At 37.6% G+C, this 7,952-nt stretch overlaps 1 protein-coding gene across 1 annotated transcript in view; it reads right to left on the bottom strand.

Moving 5' to 3' along the window:
• Nucleotides 1–7,952, bottom strand: part of igsf3 (immunoglobulin superfamily, member 3) — a 153,371-nt gene that overhangs the window by 77,008 nt on the left and 68,411 nt on the right. The window lies entirely within an intron of this gene.

Genomic DNA, 7,952 nt, shown 5'->3' with positions numbered 1-7,952 from the left:
GAGGATGAGAAAGCAAGTGACACATGGAACGGCATAACAAAAGGGACTAACATGCAAAGAACAAACACCAAAGAACGAACAATGTTACGATATGCCTGAGTGAACATACTTCACCCGGCCGTGTTTAAAATAGAAGAATTAAGGCTTTCTACGCTGTTTAGGAGTGCATGTGGGAACTCTATGGGGGTTTCTCTATACTCCAAATCTAATTAGAGACCATCAGAGCCAAAGCCATTGTAAAGGCTGCTAAGATAATTAGCTCCTCTAATTGCATTCTGAAATATTATTGAATATAGGGATATGAGAATGAACACTGCTAGTTTCTCCTCCAGGAACATGCAGTGTCTCTCCCGGTCTCTGATTCGCTCTCATTTTCTCTCTCTGATAAAGGTCAAACAATATGAACTCAATGAGGGTGCAGTAATTGGTTTGGCGAGTGGAAACACAGAGTAAATAAGGCTAAAACACCTCAGTGACTGGCTCTTTTTTCACCTGCTCCCAAAAAACAAACAGCTTTTTCATAAATATACGTTGGGGCAAACCAAGAACACATGTATACAAGACACACGAAAAGGGCAATCACAAAACACATACACAACTGATGCAAGAAGAAAAGTAATGTGTTTGATGTCTGTTAGAAATGGACCGAGGGCCATTCTAGATGAATATTACTGAGGTTAATTGAAATTTGCTATTACTGCTGCTGGAGTGAATTCTCAGATTGCAAAATTAAAATAGAGGAAAGCAATCCCACATCATCATATTCAGTGCTTAGTATGTCAAAATGCTTACCAGCAGGTGCCTGGTACAAAAACACAATTACTTAAAATGACACTTTTTGTAATTAACGTTTTATTTAATTTCTTCTAAAAGAAAATGCATACTGTATGTGTATGAGTTGGGTTCCACAATTTCTGTAGATTAAACACTTACATTACCATTCAAAAGTCTGCACACTTAATAAGATTTGTTTTCTCCTTCAAAGAAATTACTTTTTATATTATTTTTTTATTTTACTTTTATTCAGCAAGGACAACATAAAACTGATCAAAAGTGACAGTAAAGGTTTTACATTGTTCTGTTTCTTGAAACATATTAAGCATGACAACTGGTTTCAACATTGATAACAATAAGAATGGTTTCTTGAGCAGCAATTCAGCATATTAAAATGTTTTCTGGAGGATCATGTGACACTAAAGACTGGAGTAATGGCTGCAGAAAATTCAGCTTTGCCATCAAAGGAATACATTACATTTCAAAATACTGTATATTACGACAGGAAACTGTTTTTTGATTAAATGGAGCCTTGGTGAGCATAAGATGCTTTTTCAAAAACATTTTAAAAAAAAAATTACCAATCCCAAACTTTTGAACGGTAGTGTACGTGCAAATGTATAAAGACACCAGACAGAGGTACATTACATAACTAATGTTACTTGCACCAAAACACAGTAAATAAACCTTAAAAGGATAGTTCTAGTTCTGTTGAACTCAAAAGAAGATATTTTGAAGAATGTTGGTAGCCAGACAGTTGACGGTAGCCATTGACTTCCATAGTATTTTTCTCCTACTATGGAAATCAGTAGGTGCGTTTACATGGAGCATTGTAATCGGTTTAAAAGTCCAATCCGAATGAAAATGCTCCATTTAAACACCTCAATCAGAATAAAAATGCCCAAACCGAATGAAATTGTAATCGGTTTGAGAGAGGTGGGATAATTTTTTCTATAACTGAACAAAATAAAAATTCTGCCATGTAATCGTATTAAACCAATTACTTTGTGTCTAAATCATCACGTCAAGAGGCCAGGGGTCATCAGAATGCACAATGGCGGCGGCAAAATTAAATTGGAGTAAAATTGAAACAACACATTTATTAAATACACTGAAGGAACTCAGTGTATCATTACTACGGACTTTCATCCACACGCTTCTGCTTTTCGGAGGAGGGAAGGGTAGTATTGAGATGCTCCTTAGAGATGCACAGCCACCAAAAAGGTCAGCTTCCTGTTCCCGTCTTTTCCTCATACCTTCCAGCAGTAATATGCTACAAATTCATGCTGTTGCTCGATTAAGAGCAACACTTTACATAAAAATAGTGCGCATAAGAAATAACTGAACTCCATGTTGACAGGAATAAAAGGCGGCAAACAGGACATAGGCTAATGTGTGCATGTCATAAAGTCATTCCGATTGAAAGCACCGCCACATGTAAACACCATATCGGATTCGATAATGTCTCATGGAAACAGTCCACCGAATCTTTCAATCGGAATGATTTGAATCAGAATGACAAAAAAAGTGTACATGTAAACGTGGCTACAGTCTACCGTCAACTGTCTGGCTACCAACATTCTTCAAAATATCTTCTTTCGTGTTCAACAGAAGAAAGAAACTCATATAGGTTTGGAACAACTTGGAGGTGAATAAACAAGGACAAAATTTTCATTTTTGGGTGAACATGTTTATCCTGATTTTTTGGGGGGGCCAATAAGCATAGAGACACAGAAATAGAACAACCTAGCAACCACATAAAAACATGTTAAATCAGAACACCAGCAATGCTCTGGCAACAACCCACAATACTCTCACATCACATCAGTGCATTTTGCATGGGCCAATTTCTTGCCTAGAAAAAGTCAAAATCTGGTAATTATTGCTATCTGGTTCTTTCTAATAACAATGAAGCATCACCGTACATGGCCAAATGAACACACAAACCGCTGCCCTCACACACCCATCCCCACTAATGCTTTTACACACACAATCTCAAATGACAGGAATAGAAAAGCTATGGCCATTGAAAGGATGGTGAATCAGAGATGGAGGGTGGATATGGGAGGAAAGAAAAAGGCCAAAGAGAGAAGAATGACGGAGGCGGAGAAGGGAAAGAATAGATGATGCATGGTGTGTGCATGTGTGTGGTAGGGGTGGAGGTCATAGGAGGCATGCAGAAGGAAGTGCAAATCATAGAGGAAATGTGCTTCAGTATACAGTGTCACAGTCATAAGCTGCTCAGCTGTGCTCTGCTAAAATCTGCCTTCAGACATTGTCTTTACTGAATTCAAAAATAATACACAAAGATATTTCTCCCTTCACCACAAACCTTTCAAACCTAAAACCAGAACAGATTAGGGAAAAAAAAAAAAAAAAAAAAAAAGCAGCTCTTCCACTGTGTTTAATGACCATCTGATGCATCTGACAGCTCACAAAAATGTTAAAAGCTGGCTGAAACTGCCATTTTCTTATCTGATTAGCTGCCATTACACAACTAACGGAATTAAGGAACGAAGATTTTATTATTCCATCTGGGAACGAAGTTGCGTTTTACCAGGTACAATACCAAGTTTATACAACAACCACTGAACACTAAAAATTTTCAACAAAACGAGCTGTGATTGGTTGCTTTACATGTCAGATATATGGTGACATTCTGTCTACAGTGTACATTTCTTGACCAGAATAAGCGGCAATGTGGACCAGACCTTTTGCCATCAGGCTACGCAAGACTATTGACTACCCAGCAGCTTGAGTTCAGGTTCAATCAAACTGCTGCTCAATAGGGCACCACTGTTTACTCAATTTTAAAAGTTCACACAGCTTTTCATAGGTAAACTGAAAGCTGATTCAGTCACAAATCAAACACTGAAAGCAAATACTGAACTACCCTTTCCATACTGATTCCTATCTTCTTTCAGGACCGTCTTGACAAAAGCAGAAAAGTTTGCAAACCCACAGTAGCACTCTCAGTTAATCTCTCAAGACTATGCTGAATAATGTGCAAACAGGGAATCCAATGCTTTGATCGTGTCACTCAATGACTCGCCGAGAGCTGTGTCTGGGTGTGAGTTATGTGTAAACGTTTCAGAGAGACTTGTTGCTGCATTTAATCCATTTTCTTCCAGAGGGACTGTGGGAATACCTTCACAAGCAGGTAAAAACTCTTGAGAAGTTCCAAATTTCTTCACCTTTAGTCGAGGTTTTATCAAAAGTGATAGATAAGCGGGAGGTGTCTCTCGGTGGACAGGTAACGGGTGTATTTAACTTCCTTTCTCCATCACTGTTGTTTCTTTGTTGAGTTCTGTGCTGTCAGTTTTCCATAGAATATCTAAAGAAATTTTTAACTGTCCCTCGCGAATTCACGACACAAGTGAGAACAAATCCAAAAATGTTACTGTGATGTTCGTTTGAATCAAGTTAAACTGTCAAGATTCTATTGTGACAATATGGGAAAAATATAGGAAATAATGTGTATCCTATAGAAAGGTGCTAAATAGAGTGTTACATAAAAAAGATGAGCAAAGGAGCTAGATAAAGAAAAATGAGTGATGAAGTGAGAGGAGTAAAGAGATAACAAGAGAGAGACGGAATGCTCTCATGTTGTTTGCAGTGGTGAGTTAGCTCGGCTTTTAACCCACGGAGTTGGGATGAGAGCGGTCGTCACAGCGGGGGATCCATCCATAATAAAACACTCCGCAGCTGGACTTATGAGTAGGCCGGGCTTGCACAGAATCAGCACCAACAGAATCATGCAGAAAGCGCAGCAGATTTCATGACAATCTGAATGTCTGTCATTAATCTCTCGTCTTTTTCATGAACATTTAAAAAGCCACAGTACGTCATTTCCGTAACACTTGCAGAACTAAACAAAACTAGAGCGGCACGATTCTGGAAAAATTGAGAATCACTTTTTTTTTTTTTTTTTTTTTCCCCCCAAACAGAGATCAAGATTCTCCCACGATTTTGAACAGACAGCTAAACAAAATAACGTCATTTACTAGAGGTTCTGACAAAATGTTAATTGCTGTGGTCTATTTAAAATGTTTAATTAATTTGAATAAGTAGTTTAAAAAAATTAGTTTGTATGAATAATTCAGTGACTCACTCAGAAATTCTTCCCTTGTTTCATTTCATTACTTTATGAATGTTCAATACAAATCTCTTGAATAAATGATTCAATGACAAATACTGAGCCGGCATTCGGACATAAACACGGAAGCTGCGTAGGAGAATGACAGGGAGAAGATAGAATTGTTGAATAAAGTCATTATTTTTGTTTTGCTTTTGCGCACAAAAAGTATTCTCATCGCTTCATAACATTAAGGTTGAACTACTGTAGTCACGTTGACTATTTTAACGATGTCTTTACTACTTCTCTGCACCTTGAATTGGTAATTTCATTGCTTTCTAAGGGAGATAAAAATTTTGTGTTCCAAAGATGAACGAAGGTCTCGCGGGTTTGGACCAACATGAGGGTGAGTACTTAATGACAGAAATGAAAAATTCACAGAGTGAAAAATTTAAGCCTTTAATGTAACAAATATCATACAATAGTTAAATAGGTTGTAATTAGTCAAGACATCGTGATAACTTTTGATCAGGCATTACTGCCTGGGTCTTAAAGGGGACCTGATTCTTGGGGGGACTCGATTTCTCACCACACCAGCTGACAAGCGAGTGTAAGGGAAAGTTGAGTTTTCAGCCTATCTGAAATTTTCACATTAGTCTGAACAGACAAATCAAATGTGATAATTGGGCCAAATTTCCATGCCGAACATTGATTTTGGTGTGAAAAGGCATTTACTTCTAGTTGTATCAGACTAAAAGAATGTATAACAGTGGAAAAAATGCACCACACTTTACATCATATTATTTTATTATAATGCGTCCGGAAACTTAGTCAGCTAACATTGAAAATTCATTAGCTTTTAGAATCCTGCAGTTTTTCTTCCATGAAAATGTGGCGGAAAAACAAAATGGGCCTACATATGAATATGTTGTTTATGAGGATACTTCTGTGTCTAAGTGCTCTTTTTTATCTATTTGAATGTGCTTTATATATCATTTGTGCAGATAGTCCTAACGTGCTTCACTAATCACACTGGACCTGTTCCTGAAGGAATGTGTCACAGTTTTAAAGAGGTCTGAGGTAATTCCCTCCATCTGATAAAGCATATCTAGATTGAAAATGGAATATTTGACACAGGTTCCACAGCACATTAATTTGGCAGGGTCTTAATTGTGCTGGCGCTTGCCGCTGCTGTGGGGATCGATAGTCGTGTAGTTAAGGGCAGGCAGGCTTCACAGGCTCCATCTATAATTCATAGCAGCCTATATAATGAGAGACTATTAGCCATCCCTCTAAAGAGAGCATCCCCAGTGCTGTCAGAGCGGCTGTCAATCCTCATTCACATCTACAGGCCTATTGGCCCCTGTACTTTAATATTTCCCTTTTAACATGAAGTACTACAAGGAGCTCTTTTAAACAACGCATGCAATCTTCAGAGAGCAAAATGAAATATAGAGCATAAAAAGCAACACTAGCATCTTCACAATGTGTGTGTGGGTGTGCATGTGCATTTCTACAGCGCAAAACCAACAGCTCCTTAAATCTCACTTTGCCGTTCACACTTCATTAGATCTAGTCCTGTAAAAAGGTCACTGTGGTTCTGTAGCATCTGCGTCGTTCACACCGTCACAATTCCCTCTCGCACATACATCTACATGCAAAGACCCAGAAACACTCACTCTAAAATTACACCGTGTCAAATCGCCTCTAATCTCAACAGCATGGGGTCCGCTTTCTGAGAGAGAAAGAGATAGCAAAAACATCCTTGCTAATACCTCTTTGGACAGAGGAAGTTGTGCATATTTGAAACAGTGTGGAGAAAAGCAGCCTGTTCGCCCACACAGACTCATAAAGTCTGCCCAGGATGTGACATATTTACATTTTCTGAAGAAAAAAAAAAAAGAAAAAAAAAAAGTGATTGCCTGTGCAACAATGGCCACCATGATGTTTGTATGATGAGTGATTTTCAGTGTGTTGCTAATGGGTTGCTAGGTTGTTGCTAGGGTGGCTTCTGTTTGGGTGTTTTTTTTATTTATTTATTTTTTTATTTTGGTTTATAGCTAACGTCAGATAAATGACTCATATTAAAATTCTGTACTACTTGGTATAAATAAATAACATTATAAATGAACATACATTAAATAAACAAAAATTATAAATAATTTACATTGTAAATAAATTACAAATAAAAAGTTAATTGTATAAATAAAGGGGGAAGGACATTTGTCATAGAGCTTCAACTTGACAAACAGACATGACACAGGTTAAAAGGCTTTCCACCACCAAGAGACCCATAATGACAGGGAGCGCGACAAGACTGTGCCCTGCTGTCAGCAGAAGCCCCAATTGTGAGGCACTTATAGTGCTACGCTCTGTGGGGCAGAGACGGTCCTTCAAGCAGCCATTGCCTCCACCTGTAACCCCCATCAGACGTACAGCTCCCAGAGAGTAATCTGCCTTCTGTCTGTGACTTTCTTAGCTGTCTATTCACTGCAGTCCACAATCAGGAGGAAGAGCACCTGGGAATTCATTCGGCACAATGGGCCGTCGCTCAATGTCAAGGCCAGAGATTTGTTTTTTTGTGCTTGTTTGTAGGGTTGCACAATTTGACCCAAAATTTAAAACAAACATGAAAAAACACAACAACAATAATATTATCATCATCATCATTATGGTTATTATTATTACTATTAATAATAAAGTGAAACAATAAGAAATGTTCCTATGTAATATCACTGTAAAATATAAATAATTTTACAGTACAACTGTAAAATTACAATACTAACATTACAATATTGATATTAATACACATGATCTTTTTCAAACATTAAACTATCCAGCTTTTATTTGAACCAATCGATTCTGAAACACTGAAAACACTGGATCATGAGGTGCTTGCGTTTAAAAGAACACTGTGCCGCGCTTCACTCTGAAGCACACAGTGCATGTATTTATTAAATTAAATCACAGCCTTTGCAATTTGATAATCACACATATGACAAAAAATTCATGAATAGATCTAAAGAAAACTAATCCATATGAATTGAGCAGTTTCTTTCTGAAGAGACAATCACTTTTTATGATGAACAGATTGAATTTAGGC

Source organism: Ctenopharyngodon idella, chromosome 9, assembly GCF_019924925.1.
Source record: "Ctenopharyngodon idella isolate HZGC_01 chromosome 9, HZGC01, whole genome shotgun sequence".
Lineage (NCBI taxonomy): Eukaryota > Metazoa > Chordata > Actinopteri > Cypriniformes > Xenocyprididae > Ctenopharyngodon > Ctenopharyngodon idella.
This window is presented reverse-complemented; position numbering and strand designations above follow the sequence as displayed.